This window comes from Ascaphus truei, chromosome 10 (assembly GCF_040206685.1).
Source record: "Ascaphus truei isolate aAscTru1 chromosome 10, aAscTru1.hap1, whole genome shotgun sequence".
In the NCBI taxonomy this organism is placed as follows: Eukaryota; Metazoa; Chordata; class Amphibia; order Anura; family Ascaphidae; genus Ascaphus; species Ascaphus truei.
In genome coordinates, this window is record NC_134492.1 from 25,387,605 (window position 1) to 25,403,953 (window position 16,349).

General features: G+C 40.0%; 1 long non-coding RNA gene across 1 annotated transcript in view; it reads left to right on the top strand.

The window, feature by feature from the left end:
* LOC142503372 (uncharacterized) overlaps window positions 1–10,611 on the top strand; it is a 27,755-nt gene extending 17,144 nt beyond the window's left edge. The window contains exon 3 of the long non-coding RNA XR_012803986.1: window positions 10,504–10,611. This is a non-coding gene — a long non-coding RNA (uncharacterized LOC142503372). The remainder of the gene's footprint in view (window positions 1–10,503) is intronic.
* Window positions 10,612–16,349: the final 5,738 nt, after the last annotated feature.

Below are 16,349 nucleotides of genomic sequence, written 5' to 3' on the forward strand. Positions count from 1 at the left end.
CAGAAGTCATTCACGTCTGGCTTTTTTTTTGGTTCGGTTAGTGAGGTCAACACACACACACGCGCACACACACACACACACACACACACACACACACACACACACACACACACACACACACACACACACTACTTTTCGAAATAAACCTACGTTTCTATGAAAATGTAAGTTGTTTTTTTTTGCGGCCCACCTAGACTTAAACCTTGTTTATTTGGCCCTTGTTAGCATTTGAGTTTGACATGCTTGCTGTAAGATTAAAGGCAGTTTTCCAACACAGCATCTGCTTAATAATTTCCCTGTTATTGAGATCAATTGCATACAGAAATATTGACTGGTAATGGATCTAACCTTTAGGACCCAATTAAAATGAGTTTTAATTTTGACTGATTTTTACATTTTCTGAGTTTCCGGAAGGGTCTGACTGTGATTGTCGAATGAGAATGCACAAATATGAGCACAGCTCCAGTGCCATCATTTCTAATAATGATTTTGGTGTTTTCGTTCCTTTTCCCACTTAATTCATTCACTGCCTGACATAAATCAAATGTGTTTTTTTTTTTTTCCATTTCTTGCCCCTAATGCACATACATGGTGAAATCTTCCACGAGATTGTTTTTCTTATTCTGAAAAATATATATTGATGAGGCTTATAAAAATGGCTGCTGCGCATTTTCTCAGTGTTCCTCATGGAGGGATTTCCCAGTCTACGTTTATTTAAAAAAAAAAAAATCACCAGAAAATTGTCAAGCAGCTGGGGGAAAATCTTATTTGCTTGTTTATTCACATTATTGTCCTTTCTGCACAAAAATCACAAACAAACAAAGAACAACAACAAAACAGGCACCTTTTTACACTACCCAAAATACAAAATATTAATAAACTTTTGGAAAATAACAGCCTCCACGAGAGGAATTTGTTTCTGTGTATTAACTATTTTAGTAGAAGGTAGTGTAATGCAGGCACATAAAAAAAGGCATATGAATCAGTAATGCCGGTGCTCTTTGCTGAGATGGAAAATCCTGCAACGTTTCCTTATTAGAAAGGAAGGGTTTACGGGGATATACCAAATAAGTAAACATGGGACGGATGTTGATCCAGGGAGTTATCTGATTGCCATTATATGGAGTCAGGAAGGAATTTATTTTCGCCCTTATGTGACATCATTAGATGATATTTCACTAGGGTTTTTTGTTTGCCTTCCTCTGGATCAATATAGTGTAAGTACAAATATAGGATAAAGTATCTAAATTTAGCATAGGTTGAACTTGATGGACATTTGTCTTTTTTCAACCTCATCCACTATGTAACTATGTAACTATGTAACTATGTAACTATGTCCTAAGTACCAGTGATGTAATCAAAGAACCAGCATTGGCACAACGGATATGTACGGAAAAATAGTATTTTAATAAGCCATAAAGTCCAATGTTTCGGCTGTAACAGGCAGATTTTATCAAGGTGAGAGCCCTCATCTTAACTATTTCAGTGCCAGCTGGATGTCTGAGTATCACACTGACTTTGGGGCTATATGGTTATTCATTATTAGTGCAGTGATCACATGTCTGCATCCCACCCCATGCTGATTGGCAATTAGGGAACATCATAAGAACAAATACAGTACTGTAGAGGGCTATCTCCCTCTCTGGACATTATGAGGGCACTGTAATGGTACACATTAAATTAGTCTTCAAAGTCCAGAGGCAACATGGGAAGATGTCAACAAAAAGAGAACAAGAAAATATATAAGTGTAGGTGTCTTAGTAATGGCAAATGTGCAGAGCCTTGGCTCCTATAGAGTGCTTACTTACAGTGTACTGAGTTATAAGAAGCAGATCCAAAAATGTGGCAAACTTGCTTGAATAAACTTGCTTGTAAGGTAGTCAGAAGGGGTGCACCTCAGTACAAGAGAGAACATATACCATAGCGCGGATCAGTTGGAAAATGTCTTTCTAAGTATAAAAATATAAAAACCGTACTCAAATTGTACGAATGATAAAAGCAAGATCACAACAATGGCGACATCGTCGGTGGTCTGAACTCTTCACCGTCCCGTCCCCTTTAGTGGCACCAATGTTCTGGAGTATCCCCGCCGCTGCTGGCCTCCTCGCTAGCATCTCTGCTTGCTCCTTCGCGTCACATCTGCTCTCATCGAGCCGTCACTTCCTGTTTCTGATCTGGGCTATCAGACGTGTCTGTGAGGTGCTGCTGAGATTGGTGGCTCTGGCGACTCCCACTCTGCACATTTGGCATAATTACTAAGACACCTACACTTAGATATTGTCTTGTTCTCTTTTTGTTGACCTCTTCTGATGCTCCCTCTGGACATTGAAGACCAATTCAACATTCCTAGGACCAGTGAAGACAGTCCCAACCAAGGGTTTTGAGTAGGGAGTTGCAACTACATATATATGTATATATATATATATATAGATATATATTATACTTTGTGTCACATTATGTATCACTCTTTTTATATATTTTATATATACCATCACTATATTTTCATGTGGAAATAATTCACTGTGGAAGCACCTAATCGGTCACGTTGTGTTCATATACACATTTAATTAGGGAAACAAAGGAGTACAAAAATATTTGTGCTCCAAAAGGAAAATTCACTTATGTGCACACTATGTATATATAAAATATATTAAAAGTTATATTTTATATATACATAGTGTGCACATAAGTGAATTTTCCTTTTGGAGCACAAACATTTTTGTACTTCTTTGTTTCCCTGATTCACTTCAATTCACAGTCGCACCTATTGTTCCTTACAATTATCGATATATATGTATTATCCATCCACATCACAATTAGTATAATTTAGTAGATCACTCCCTATCCCTCCCCCCTTCTTTACACATTTAATTAGCCCAGACTCATGGCTACTGTCCCACATCCACAGTCATTCCTACCAACCATTGTGGCCAAGCACTGCCATCTACTGCACTTATTCCCTCACCTGCTGTTTCTGGAAGTCTCCCAACATACTAATTAGAGTGTAAGCTCTCAGGGGCAGGGATTTCCTTTCCTATTGTTTGATTTTTCACTTATATTATAATTTCCTGTACTGTATTGTCTCTTTTGGGAAGCACTGAGTGCACTGAGAGCACGATATAAATAAATATATACATACATATACATACATATATTATTATGTGCTTTATTTATGCTCCTAGTGCCTCAGTTTGCGATTCTGGAAGTGTCACTAGTAGAGATGGGCGAATATACTCACCAATATTTGAATTCGCTGTGAATAAGCATTTATTCGCAACTGTGCATATTCGCGGATTGATTTAATAAAATGAGATTTGCCTTTAAAAGGTCTCTAAACATTCGTGCGAACCCATGCAATTCCGCTGGGGTCCACTATGCTCATATTCTATTCATCCAGAAATATGCTAATAGGAGTCAATTGCATATCCGATTAGCATATTTCTCAGGTGTGGCCATTTGTTGTGCACAGGTGTCTCAAGGTATAAGCAGTCGTGCAGGAACAATTTTTTGGATGGGGGTGCTGTACATATGAATTCAGTAACATACATACATTGCCCCCTTGGGTGTAAGACTCGGAATCCAGCCCTCATTGCCTCAGTCTGGCTCTCTGTGAGTTAACCACTGGTGGATTTGTTAGATGACTTGATGTACAGATGTAGCCAACCTTACTTTTCTCATGGCCGCGACCGTGAGCCAATCTCAGCTCAGAAGTATTAATGCTGCGGGAGGCCCCATGGACCCCCGTAGCGGCTGCCCCCTTCCCCTGTGCCTCAGATTTTCTGCATTTCATCTGTGGTGCCGGTGCGGTAAAGCTGGTTACATCTGCTCAGGATGGATGTAGCACTGGGCTCTGTCTGTGTTTCATGTTCTGTCTCTGGTTTTAAAAATATATTGCCATGCTCAGTAGCACTCCTCTTTGACACTTATACGCATATATATATATATATATATATATATATATATATATATATATATATATATATATATATATATATATATATATATATATATATATATATATATATATATATATAGGTTGTGGTTATTTTGGGGGTTCAATATGAGCTTATAGGGGTTCTGTATGTTTTGCAATTCTGTTCAGCAGTTCCCAGCTGATTTGGATTGTGGCTCCTCCTTCCCAGGTTTGAAGCTCACCCCCTCCCACTTTTAAATGGTTAAAGCTCACTTCATTTCACCTTCCACACTCATGGGAACTTGCATGCAGTTTGATTGCGACAAATATACTACAGAGTGCTTTTCCTGGTATTGTACAGGTTAATAAGAGCTTCAATCAGACTTAGAACTATGCAACTAATTTTAACAGATTTATTATAAATCATTCTTCCTGGTAATGTACAGGTTATTAAGAATTTATATTAGTGTTAGGACCCTTGAGACGTGGTCTGCCTTGGAAGGGCTCAAGGGCTTACGACACTTTGGCCAAAGAGTTAAACTAAAAGACCATTTCATTCAAAAGATATCTATCTATATCTATATATATATATGGGATGAGAGAGAAAAAAAGGCCCTAAAAAAGCACTCTAGTTTGTGTTGAAGTACAAATCACATAAAGTTTATTGATGTATTGTCACAGAACAAAAATGGTTAAAACAAAGCACAGAAATGGTTAAAATACAGCATGGATCCCCTGTTCATTACAAAGCTAGACACATCCTCCAAAAAGATGCCCAAAATACACTCAGATAGTGTTCTGAAGTACCTGACAAGGTAAACCTGGTGTGACACCCAACAGACTAAATGATCATGGCTAGGGCTATGTGATCATCAGCAAAAAATCAATCAAATATGACTACTATCCCCTGCAGTATAGGGTTTGTCTAGGGCGACAAAGAGTAGCATATGAGTAACAGCAGAGATACACAATATACAGCCTGCAAAGCACATGTAAGCTTATAGCTGAAAAGAGTGATACATCACCTATGGTCAGGTACAATGAGGTCGGTACATGAAGGGGGAGACAAGGAGAGATGCTAGAGCATGGTAACGTGACCCAGAGAGGGGACAACCCAGGGGATCCTGCCTGCTAGACCTGCTCCTCCTATATATAGGCACTGTACCGTGTATTTGTGTCAATGGATGTAGCACTGGGCTCTGTCTGTGTTTCATGTTCTGTCCCTGGTTTTAAATACATCTGCTCAGGGCCAGCTTGATGGCGGTGCTGTCGGTGCCTGTGCACAGAGCCCAGCTGTTACTGAGACCCTGCGCTCTCCCCAAAAACAATTAAACTGATTCCCGGCGGAGAGTGCGGGGCCTCTGTAACTCTTTTGCCTTTTCAGATGGCATCTCCTCAAGCAGGGTCCCATCATCATGGCTCTTTGACATCAAATGGTGTTGCGTTGCCATGACAATGGGACACCCTGTAGTGCCACAACATCACGCAACGTCACGTTGTCACGGCAATACAACGCCATTTGACGTCATGGCGGCATGATGACAGGACGCAGAGGAGATGCCCCCGGCGAAGGTAAGAGCTGAGGCCCCACACATGTCCCTTCACCGAGCCCCGCAAACATCCCAGACCTACCCTGGACTATAACCCCATGGAGGTCAAAGTAGCAAAGGATACACAGTATTGGCATATACTGCGGCATGATCATTCTGAGTGTGACCCAGAGTCATGACCTTATTGTGCTGAAGTAGTAGCTCAGAAGTAATGTCACGGCCCTTGAAGTGGATGAGCCTGGTTTGTGTCCCAGTGTCAGCTCCTTGTGACCCTGAGCAAATTCCCTGTGTGGCCTTAGTACTGAGATCGGATTTTTTTTTGTGCATCAACACTTTAGTGTTGAGACGTAGAACAGACCTTCGTAAAATGCATGTTGTATGTATGGAGGCTTCATTCGTATGGCTCATTGCTTAAGAATTAATTTTGGCACAATGCGTCCAGTTGAATACCTGATTGATACAATTTAAACTAAAACAGAATGGTGTGTATTTATTTTTATAACTAGTGCTAGAGATCATTCGCAGGGTGGCAAGATAATCCACGGGCTGAGGGAGAGAGGGCGTTGGGCGCGGGGTGTGGGAGGACCAAATTCTTACCGGATGGGGGGTGGGGGGGAGTTTGTTAGGGGGGCGTCCCATTGGTAATTTGTTTCCTTTTTTTATTTCATGCTATTATTTTAATAATGAAAAAGTAATTGGCCATGAATGACTGGGTGGATTAAAACTCCTTCACCCTGGGAATTAATGGTCAGGTAAATGCCCTCTCCTAGAGGGGGGGCGTGGGGATTATTAATTAACAATAACGACTGTGAGAATAATTCATTTTGTTAACCTATATAATGAAACATCCAAGCTGCCTCAAATACATTTTTGGTTGATACATAGCAACTTAATAATTATTATTATTATTGTTCTATTTATAAAGCGCCAACATATTCCTCTGTGCAGTGAAATGGCAGAAAAGCATTACATCCAATAAGAACAAATGAGCGCAAACCGACACAAAAGGTAATAAGGGCCATGCTCGTAAGAACGTGTAATTCTGCGCAGAGACTAAGAGCAAACTATTTAGGGTTTATGTTAAATTGAACCTGGTGGACAATTTTGAGCTTTTTGTTTCTTTTGTTTATAACACAGAAGTATTATTTTTCAGTTCATTCCATTAACACCTGTGCGTCAAAAGTGATGGAAAACACTTTTTTGTCGCTGAGGACGCAGACTGAGACTTTGTCAGGTTAGAGCATACGCGCACGCAAGCTCAATCTAAAATTAGATTTCCATGCACTAACCTTGCACCAAAAATGCTGTGTGTGGTTGTTATTCCTTTAACTGCCCCCAGACAATTCTCTGGGCTGGGACCAAGTGCCTTTCTGCATAAGATTTTGAAATGTCTCAGCTCTTGGAATTCTGGTTATTCGAAGATCTTTTGGATGAAGTGTCTACGTTGCAAGTATTTTAATAAATCCAAATCAGGCACTTCATATTTAGAGCATAGGTCCCCATATATTTAAGCAATTTCCCTTTCTGGAGCATGTCTCCCTCCATTTTAATGTTTCTATTTTTGCATAAATCAAATGCATCCTTGGAGGGGGGAGGGGGTCGGATTTTCAAACAAAGGAGGAAGCTGGGAAGGTGATAAGGACAATTTATGTTTCAATCTTGTTTTGTTCCAAATATCAAGAGGGAATTTCAATTCACTACACTCGGGGTCCTTCTGGCTAGGCCCATTTTCTGCAATTACCCAGAGTTGGATTGGTAGAGATCAGGGCTTCGAAAGTAATATCGAAGTCTGAGAAGAATGTTGATTTTTATCGAGGTCACTCTGCCCAACCAGGATATCTGATAGCCGTTCCACTTTTGCAGATCTGTTTTTATTTGTTCAAATATGGATGGGTAATTGCAATTGAAAAGCGACTCAAATTCTGGAGATGTTAATACCTAAATATTTAAGATGGGTATCTCGCCGGTTATAATAAAAATTTAGTTGAAGGAGTTTGATCTCATTTTTGGGGAGAGTTAGGATTAGGGCCTCAGATTTGTCATTGTTTATTTTATAGTCTGATATTTTTCCAAATTCTAGGAGGGAGGATTGTAGGTTTGGGAGTGATATAACTGGCTTTGACAATATCAGGACAATATAATCTGCAAAAAGTGTGACTTTATCATTTTTTATCTCCAATCTCTATATTCTGTATCTTTGTATGTTTAGGTTAGCTCTAATAGTTGAGGCTAGTACTTCTATTGATAGTGTGAAGAGCAATGGAGATAAGGGAGGTACCTTTCTAGTACCATTTTTATTTTTTTTCATTTCCAAGTTGCTGCCTGGAAGTTTCCCCATAGCCGATGGTGTTTTATTTAGGGGTCTGACTCCCTCAAGGTATGGGCCTATAAATCTGAATGCCTGCATTGTTTCATTTAGATAAGCCCAATTCAACCTGTCGATGGCCTTCTCCACATCTAGGCTTAGCCGGATAGCCTTGGTCTTTGTGCAGTGAACATGTTCAATTACATTTATTATCTTCCTCGTATTATCCGAGGCTTGTCTCCCGTTAATGAATCCTACTTGGTGTATATGTTTCAACCTCCGTATTATTGGTTTCAGTCTGTTAGCTAATAGTTTGCTATATATTTTGATTTCCAAATTAAGAAGGGATATTGGGCGATAGCTACCGCAACTCAAAGGGTATTTTTCTTCTTTATAGATAATAGTATTTATTTTTCTTCCATAAAGGAGTTAAACAGAAGATATGGGGATAGGACATCTAGATATTTTTTGTAGAAAATATTTGATGGCACATCTGGTCCTGTTGATTTAGCAGATTTTAATGCTTTAACTGCACTTGTTAGTTCAATGTTAATTTTACTATTTAAACTACAGAGTTCCTCTATGTTTACTTTTGGTAAGTTACATTTTTCTAGGTATTTAGAAATCATTTATGTGTTTGGTTTCCGTGGGAGGCCTCCCTCAGAGTCTAAATGATATAGTTTTGTTTAAAAGTCCGAAAATTCTTGTGCTATTTTTTGCTCTGTAAAAGTAATGTCCCATTTTTAAGTTTGATAGCCGTTATTTGTGTTTTCGCTCTTATCCCTCTAACACCCAGATACATGAAGCAGTGATAGTGCTAGTGCAATGTTCATTTAAAGTGCATTAAACATTATACAGTATATGCAATTAAAACATGTGCAAACTACCCCCTGCACGTCCAATGTAGGATTATTGCAAAATGTGAGTGTGATGTTTGAAATCTGCACAAATTGTATAAATCCATCAGTTATATCTGCACCCTAGTATCCATTATCTCTTCATTGCCCTGGAGATTTTGGAAAAAGATCACTGTGGGACCTATGTGAAGAAGAATTCCAAACTTGAATCCTTTAGTCCTCTGCTTTTATGGTTATAATTTAGTGCATCACAAATTGTCACTTAATGAATTCTCTACATTTCTTAGCAGTCTTGTGTATTAATGTTGAGTGACATAGACCTGGAGTATTAGATTTGTCCAGCTCTGATGTATGCAACGTGTGGAAATCTCCATCGATTATTGGTGATTTCAAGGATTGGTCTTCAAATCTAAGACGTTCCTAAGAAATTCTGCTTGGTTCTCATTGGGGACATATACGTTAACCAGTGTTATTTTGTTTCCAGATAAGAGGCCATGTATAACTAAGTACTTATCCTCCGGGTCTGTTCTGACCTCGGATGTCTGAAAAGAGACACAATGTTTAATTAATATTGCCACTCCTCTCTTTTTGCTATTGTAGGACAAAAAGTGGGCTATTGGGTAGCTTCTTTTGAATGTGTTAGGGGGATCCTGCTCATTGAAATGGGTTTCCTGTAAGAATAAAGTGTCTCCTTTTAAATTCAGAGAGAGGCAGTCACCTCTTTCTGTTAGCTTGGAGACCTTTAACATTAACGGAGTCAATCCTTAAGGTTGGAGTTTGTTCTCAAATAGTAGGGGAGAGCAGATGTCAATTTTGTATATGCAAGATAATGATAGAAGACAACATAGTGCAAATAAAGTTTTTAAACCAAGGGAAATGTGCTGGAAGAAGCTCTCTCAAATGGAGACTCACATGATTTCAGAAATAAATAGGCATCTGCAAAACCGTAGCAAATGCTGGTCTCTGTGTAAATGGATGTAGTTCCCCACTTGGATGTGGTATTGGTATGGAGTAGTCTCACTCAGATGGCAACACCAGTGGCAGTATGGATATTGGTAAACAAGAAAGAAAACAATAGTGTAATCCAGTAAGATATAAAACAACCTTTATAAACAAGTAAAATCAATACTTGCATAGTGTCATGAAATATAGGGCACATAACAAATTGGTGTGCGTCCAGCTCAGGTACTCTCCGCTGCCTCCGTCTCAGACCTCTCGATCATGACGCGTCACTTCCGGTCTGGGATGTGCATCAGAACCCGGATGTTCTCAGATAAAGGAGGGTCTTGGCTGAAACTCTGCTCAGGTGGGGGCGGGTAGGAGTCCTCTGGGTACGCCACGGAAACGACTACGTTTCGCTTGTGAAAAGCTTCGTCAGGAGTTAAGGTTGGAGGAAAGGAGATTTCACCAACAACAAGGATAGCTTTCTTTACTGTAAGGGAAGTTACAATTCATTACTCGTGGAGACTGTGATGGCAGATACAATAGATATCTTCAAAAAAATGGTTGGACATCTTTTTTTAGAAAGGAAAGGTATACAACGAAATACCAAATAAGTAAACATGGGAAGGATGTTGATCCAGGGAGAAATCTGATTGCCATTAATTGGAATCAGGAAGGAATATATATTTCCCCTTATGAAATATAATTAGATGATATTTCACTTGGGTTTTTTGTTTGCCTTCCTCTGGATCAAGAACAAATATAGTATAAAGTATCTTTTCATCTAAATTTAGCACAGGGTTCAACTCGATGGATGGATGTCTTTTTTTCCATACTCATCTACTATGTAACATTTAGTGATATGAGTTTTATTGGAGATTTCTGAGCCATAATCGGTCTGTCTGCTATTAAACGTTGTTTGTGTTTCTTTTACAGGATGGCCGATGCTGAGTTTTTCCCTGCACCAGGATTCAAGTAAGGAAGTTTTGTAACACCAAGACATATTAACTATTACTCTACACCCATCACATGAAATGTTCCATATAAAACCCCACCTTTGTTTTACTAACTAATGTACTGGGCCCTGCATAAGGGCGCTATATAAATGTTGTTATAAATAAATCTCTCTGTGCCTCAGGCACCAAAATTAGATTTTAAACCCTTGTGTTCAGGTGCTCAGTGTCTTCACCGTTTTTAAAATAAATGATCAATGCATCCCAAACAACACTCTTTTAAGTGTTTTATAGGGCCAGATACGCGTAAAGCATACTTATTAGATGCGAAGGGAATGGTTATTTGCACAAAGAGAAATGAACATGTGCAATAATATTGTAAAATGTTTATGAGTCTAGAGTGTGTTAGATTTTCCTAAAATATATCAGCTTCTCGGTTTGCATTTAATATAGTGTCGTGCATTATGTCACATCCTTCCCAGACTATTTTCAGTTTGAGTTATACTTTTTCCTTGGTAAATTGCAGTATTCCATTATTAATAAAAATAAAATCATGCAAGCAAAAGGCCAGGATATGAGAGGCGTATATTTCCATCTTTGCCTAAAACCTGTGGGTTGACACGCTGTTCTCTTTCCCTCTCTCTAAACCTGTTTATTAAAAACATTGTTAAATCATGCTTGCCATAATACTTCCCTTCCACTCTGCAGTTAATGCAGCTTAATTTTCTTGGTGTTAATGCTACACAAATATATGCCCTAAAGCTGCAGTCGCTAAGCGTAAAAGCCCTGGGACTTCGACTCTGGGGCTCTTTTGAAAGCAATAAAGGGAAGAAGGGGGGGTGAGGGGGGAGGAGGCGGGGAAGAATCAATCCAGCGTCTGACATTAAAAGTTGATTTAACAAAACATAGAGCAGGCGTGGATAACTCCACTTCTCAAGGGCCACCAACAAGTCAGGTTTTCAGGATATCACTGCTTCAGCACAGATGATTGAGCCACCTGAACTGTGGTATATCCTGAAAATCTAGCCTGCTGGTGGCCTCTGAGGATGCGAGTTGGCCACTTCTGCTCTAGAGTATGTTATTTTAAATCAACTTTAATGTCCCCCCCCCCCCGAGTTACCAAGATTAGTACCGATATACTCACAGGTGCCAATCCTCCCCCCTGGGGAACGAAAATGGCTGGCAAACCTTGGGGATACGCAGGCCAATATGAGACTGCAACATCATTGGTTGTAGCTTCCTATTGGTCAATAATGGGGGGCCACATTGGATTTGACATGAGGCAGCATTGAAAAATATATGTATTTCAGCATCCAGGGGGGTAGTCCCTCCTGCTTATAGTATAGTACTATACTCTCTACAACTTATAGTAGAGTAAATAATGCATGTAAATAAAATAAATTTTCTATTTTCGCAGATTGGTGCTTTGATGTGGCTGTCAGATAAATATGCTATGGTATCTTTTTCACAGTGGATTCAGTTCTTTTACTTAAAAATGCTACAATGTACCTGCTATAACAACAAGACAGATAAGCAGAGGAGGGAGTAGGCGAGTCGTGGGATGAGGACCTGGAGTATCTTACCGATGTATCTGCTGTATCTGCTGTTAGAGGTAGCAGGTGTCCCTTCTGGGACGTAAGGTGGCAGGCAGCAGCAGCATCCATGGCTACAAAACCTCGCTTGGTGCTAGTTGGGCATCATTCAGCAGAGGTCACGGTCTAGGTTGATTGGCAAGTTGGAGGTAGGGGGGATAGTCTAAGAGGAGTCAGGGTGGGAAGGGGGTTTGGAAGAAATCTGGGCTGCGCTGCATTGCCTCTTCAGATGTGATGAAAGGGGCAAGTGGTGGATCGGAAGGTGCATGGGTGTTGGGGAGGGGTGAGCAGGTAGTGTGGGCAGGGTAGTGGAGGTTTGGTTACCTACAGGAGAGTTTACAAAGGCAAGGAAGGTCTGCTAGTGCAGTGGTGGCTCTTCCTTTGGGCCAGCCAAAGTAAAAAAGTGCTGTGGGTGCGCAGGAGATGCAAGGGGGCCGATGACCACAACAGTGGAAAAGCCAAAATAATTGCCCGGTCAGTTTTAAGGAAGTCCGTTTATGCCTACTTGGTATGCACTAGCCGTTGCTACCAAAGAGAACATTTGGGCAAGTGAGTAGGTGGACATCTGGATGTTGCTCCCAGGGTACAAGGATTTGCAAGTGAGAGTGGATAAGAAAGGGGATAATAAGAATGATGAGACGAAAGTGAAGCAAGTACCATGAACTTTTGGGAATTGGCTGGAGGCGTTTGTCATGCTCACTAGCCTGATTGGCGAGACGTCACCTAGCTTGTGCTCTGACATGTTTAAATACCAGGCCCGGCCTGGTGGAAGTACGATGAGGTTTCCGGTAATGGATGGCATTGCAGAGTAATCCTTAGGGGGGTTTCAAAGACATGGATTTATGGCTGTTGCTCATGGTGCCCCAGCGCCCTTCATCCTTTCAGCATGGCGGCTGTCGAATGAGGATGTGGTCCACAGCAAGTTGGAGAAGTAAGTGGGTTTGGGTAGTGTGGCAGGACCATTTGCTGCTCTTTCATTTGCTAACCTGAGTGTCCCCATTGGGGGTGGTCCCCAAAAATGAGCCAGGCGCATTCTGGCTCATCCAACATCTATCTTATCCAGAAGGGGCATCACTGAATTCCAATATTTCATGAGGTGATCTGCAGAGTGACTTATGCTTCCTTTGATGGGGCAATGGAGCTGGTGAGCTGGGCTCTCTGTTAGCGATGTTGGACATTGAGTCTGTGTTCCGTTTGCTGCCAGTCCATCTAGACTGTTTTCATTTACTGGGGTGTGAATTTGAGGAGGAATTTTTTTGTTGACTGTTGCCTGCCAATGGGATGTTTCATTTTTTTTTAAATTATTCAGCCACTGTTCAGCCATTATTATAAGCCACTTATCGCCAGATTATCGCCCAAAAATCCAACAGCAATTCAGTAAACCCCGATTTGCAGTGAAAAAAAAAATCACCAACGCGCGTCGATAAGCCGCTTATCGCCAGTTTCTCAAACTCGCTCAATTCTAGTAGCCCCGATCAGCTTATCGAGGATGATCGCCGCTCTAGAATTAAGATTTCCTCTCCAAGTCATTCCGCCAGAAAAAGTTGGCAAGAAGGTGTTGAGAAGCTGCCGATAAGCGGCGAGACGGCACTTAGAAAAAAAATGCATTTTTCCTGCATTGGATGGTTGACGGGAGACTCCGGAGCTGATATCCATTAATATCATCACCAGAGACCCCCGGCATCAATCCAATGCATGAAAAATGCATTTACAGGCAACTTCATTACCTTAGCGGCTAACAGCTAAGGCAATGAAGGGGTTAACCACCAATGCCATGCTAATTGTGAGTAGCGGGGGTGGGTGAATGGGTGAAGGTGGTATTTGGCCCTTGGTGGGTGTTTAGGCCTTGCGGGGGGAATGGGGTGGTGTTGCGGGTGGACTTAACCCTTTCATTACCTTAGCCGTTAATACCGCTATTGTTCAGGTAATGAAGGGGTTAACCCCTCCCGCTACCCACCCGGTAGGCCTAAACACCCATCCTTAGTGCTACTATCCCCTTCACCCACCCATGCTACTGACAATAAATAAAAATACACACAACAGCCCTACTACCCACCTCCTAGGCCAACAATAACCATTACAATATGTAATAAACACCAATACACAACCCACCCACCCCCTGTGCCCCCACATAAGACCATCATTTATTTATTTTATACACAGACAGATATCCAACAAGCTCTGAGAAACCCAAACATTACCACATAACAAATATATGTATAGACGTGTAAAAATCCAAAATGGCTGCTGTCACATGGTACTTCAGCCAATCAGATTGGGAATATAGTTCTCACAATCTGATTTGCTGAAGTACCATGTGACGGCAGACATTTTGGATTTTGTGATATCATGTTAAAGGGAAATGAAGCACAACCATTCTGATTGGCTGGCTTCAGTCCCTTTACATGACGTCACATAAAAAAATAAAAAAAGGGCACGTGGTTTTCAAAGCCAATCACATGGCATGGGAAATATTTTCCGCTCAAATGTGACGTTACAGGCCATAATTAAGGCCGGGATGTCTCATTTGTGCTCTAGAAGCCGACGGGTCAACATCGTGGATTTAACATGGGGTTATTGGATTAACAGATAAAGACAGAAGATAAAGAAAATAAAGAAATAATCACAGATGAAGAAAGAAGACGAGAGAAGATTAAAGAAAGAAGTATTTGGTTACCTGTTCCGGATCTTCATGGTGGATGGCGGTGGATTGAGTTTCATGACGTCAAGGTACGAGAGCTTGCTGATTCCACAGGATGGCCAACACTTCTAATGGTAAGATAAATATTGACTGTACTGTATGTACTTTTATTTTTACAGTATTTTTTATTGGATTTTTTTGTGTGTGTGTTTTCATTGCCCATTGACTGCTAATATATTAATATGTGCCTTTTTAGGGTACAGATGAATACAGTGGTAGCCAATGTATTTTTTGCCAAATACATTTCTTCTATTGACTGTTATATTCTCTATTTCTGTTTATTGTTTGGATTAAATTGTTTTGAATTGTGATGGCTTGTTTATTGTTTTTTTGACACCTTTGTTAGCGTTTTATTTAATGATGTATTTTGTTGGCGTCTGGTTTTCATTTTTGTGTTGCCTAGTGGTTGTATGAATTAATTGTTGTATTGGTTACTGCTTTTATGTATTAAATGTATTGTTTGGCTAGTGGTATGATTTATGTAATAGATTGCCTAGTGGTTTTAATTATTTTATTGGATGCCTAGTGGTTTTATTTCTTTAATTGATTGGCTAGTGGTTTTATTTAGGTACTTGCTTGGTTGGCTAGTGCTTTTAATTTTTGTTTCTGGAGGTTTAGGTGCTTGTTGTATATGTTTTATTATTGTGTATTTTGGACATTCATGCTTTTGTATTAGGGTGACCATTGACTGTTATATTCTCTATTTCTGTTTATTGTTTGGATTAAATTGTTTTGAATTGTGATGGCTTGTTTATTGTTTTTTTGACACCTTTGTTAGCGTTTTATTTAATGATGTATTTTGTTGGCGTCTGGTTTTCATTTTTGTGTTGCCTAGTGGTTGTATGAATTAATTGTTGTATTGGTTACTGCTTTTATGTATTAAATGTATTGTTTGGCTAGTGGTATGATTTATGTAATAGATTGCCTAGTGGTTTTAATTATTTTATTGGATGCCTAGTGGTTTTATTTCTTTAATTGATTGGCTAGTGGTTTTATTTAGGTACTTGCTTGGTTGGCTAGTGCTTTTAATTTTTGTTTCTGGAGGTTTAGGTGCTTGTTGTATATGTTTTATTATTGTGTATTTTGGACATTCATGCTTTTGTATTAGGGTGACCATTGACTGCTATAGTAATTTATTATGCCCATATTGTATGGGTATGATGTACTACTATGCTAATCAATGGGTACAGGGTGGGTATAGTGGGTTCCGGGGTGGGTGGTTAGGCCTCCCAGGTGGGTAGTGAGGGAGGGTGAGTTAACCCCTTAATTACTATAGCGGTTATTAGATTGTATTTTTGAATGTATTCTTGCTGGCATCAGAGGACATGGCCCTGCAGTATGCTGACGAGGACGCCTTTCTTATTGGCTGGGGTAAGTAGAACAGTTTTTATTTACTATATTTATGCTGGCTGGCTAATGTTTTGTTTAATAATAGGCAAATGATCTATTATCCATATCTGGATAATAGTTAGTTTCACATTACTGTACTGTATGTGTTTGGGGTGGGGGGAGGTGTATTTATTGAAATGCATCTTT